Here is a 2,603-nt window from a genome sequence, read left to right as displayed (position 1 = left end):
GTGTTTTGTGATGTGGTTAGTCTCTGTGCAACCTCTCTTAAACTTGGCAAGTCCACAACCTACATAACCAAAGCCCCGTAATAATATTCCTCTGTTTAAATTCTTTTTTTAAGGTTTTATTTATTTATTCATGAGAGACACAGAGAGAGGAAGAGACACAGGCAGAGGGAGAAGCAAGCTCCATGCAGGGAGTTTGATGTGGGACTGGATCCTGGGACTCCAGGATCATGCTCTGGGCCAAAGGCAGGCACCAAACCGCTGAGCCACCCAGGCGCCCCTCTGTTTAAATTCTTTTTTTTTTTTAATTTTTACTTATTTATGATAGTCAGAGCGAGAGAGAGAGAGAGGCAGAGACACAGGCAAAGGGAGAAGCAGGCTCCATGCACCGGGAGCCCGACGTGGGATTCGATCCCGGATCTCCAGGATTGCGCCCTGGGCCAAAGGCAGGCGCCAAACCGCTGCACCACCCAGGGATCCCTCTGTTTAAATTCTTAAAGTTGTTTTTGTACTCTTCTTTAGACCCTGACTAAAATACAAAAGGCCAATAACATCCAACTCAATTGTATCAGGAGGAAATCAAAATTAAGACAATATATCAACCAAATTGACAATAAATAAAAAGCTTCTGCATGGCAAAGAAAACAACAAAATTGAAAGGCAACCAGTGGAATAGGAGAAATGTAAATGACATTTCTATAAAGGGTAAGTATCCAAAATATATTAAGAACTTTTAAAAGTCAACACCCAAAAAATAAATAATCCAATTAAAAAGTGGGTAGAAGACATGAATAGACATTTTTTCAAAGAAGAAACACATTAAAAGATACTCTACATCACTCATCATCAGAGAAATGTATCAAAACTGCAATGAGATATCACCTCATACCATTCACAATGGCTAAAATCAACAACACAAGAAACAACAGATGTTGATGATAATAACAAGAAAGGGAAATCCTCTTGCACTGTTGATAGGGATGCAAACTGATGCAGCTACTCTGAAAACCGGTATGAAGTTTTCTCAGAAAGTTTAAAATAGAACTACCCTAGGGATCCCTGGGTGGCGCAGCGGTTTGGCGCCTGCCTTTGGCCCAGGGAGCGATCCTGGAGACCCGGGATCGAATCCCACGTCGGGCTCCCGGTGCATGGAGCCTGCTTCTCCCTCTGCCTGTGTCTCTGCCTCTCTCTCTCTCTCTGTGACTATCATTAATAAAATTATCATTAATAAAATAAAAAAAAAAGAACTACCCTACAATCCAGCAGTTATACTACTGGATATTTACCCAAAGAATATAAAAATACTAATCCAAAGGGACACATGTACTCCAATGTTTATAGCAGCATTATCTACAGAATTATGGAAACAGCCCAAGTGTCCCTCAGCTGATGAATGGATAAAGAAGACGTGATATATATTGACAAAATGGAATATTACTTAGCCATGAAAAGAATGAAATCTTGTCATTTGCAACAACATGGATGGAGCTGAAGCGTATTATGCTAAGCAATAGAAGTCAGAGAAAAACAAATACCATATGATTTCATTTATATGTGGAATTCAAGATCCAAAACAAACAAGCAGAGAGAGAGAGACGGAGAGAAATCAAGAAAAGGACTTTTAACTATAGAGATAAACTAAGGGTTACCAGAGGGAAGGTGGGTGGGGGATGGGTGAAATAGGTGATGGGGATTAAGGAGTGCACTTGTTGTGATAAGCCCCAGGTATTGTATGGAAATGCTGAATTGCTATATTTTACACCTGAAACTAATATCACACTGTATGTTAACTAGCTAGAATTTAAATAAAAACTTTTAATAAGAGAAAAACACCTATATCTTAAAGAAAAGTAGTTGACATGGTTATAGAATTAAGAAATAAATACATTTCTACTGGGTCTGTAAATTAAAATAACAAATTGAAATCGAAAACAATTTACATTACCTTACATTAGTAGACATTTACATATATAGAATTTCTAATTCCTAATAATTAGAGAAACTCTTGCGCTTTATACTCTTATGCAAAGGCTTGCGTAGTATTAACATATTTTTTAAACGTTAGTAATAATTAGAAAGAAAGAACTCCAAATGGCCATTAACAATGGTATGGATGATAAATTTTGAAATATAAATATATACATATGATAAATCATGAAATGTATACAAAAATGGAAAAATCTACCTTAGAGAGTTTTAGTGGTGGCGGTGGCGGTTGTTGTTATTATTATTACTTGGAGAGCGCGTATGTCCATGCACATGCTCATTCATGAATAGACAGGAGGAGCAGAGGGAATGGGAGACAGAAACTTAAGCAGGCTCCAGGCTCAGCATAGAGCCTGACCCAGGGCTAGATCTCACCACCCTGAGATCATGACCTGAGCTGAAATCAAGAGTAAAAATCAAGATGCTTAACTGACTGAGCACCCAGGTGCCCCTCTATTGGTTATTATTTAACTGTTCTATGCCTCAGTATCTTCATTGGAAGAATGAAGAGCTGACACTGCTCTCCTGGGGACTTTTGTGAGGATGAAATCAAATAATTTAAGCAAAGCATTTAACAGTTTGTGGCACAAAGAAACATTCAAAAATGATATTTCCTCTTA

This window comes from Canis lupus, chromosome 2 (assembly GCF_048164855.1).
Source record: "Canis lupus baileyi chromosome 2, mCanLup2.hap1, whole genome shotgun sequence".
Lineage (NCBI taxonomy): Eukaryota > Metazoa > Chordata > Mammalia > Carnivora > Canidae > Canis > Canis lupus.
Note: the sequence above shows the minus strand (reverse complement) of the source record.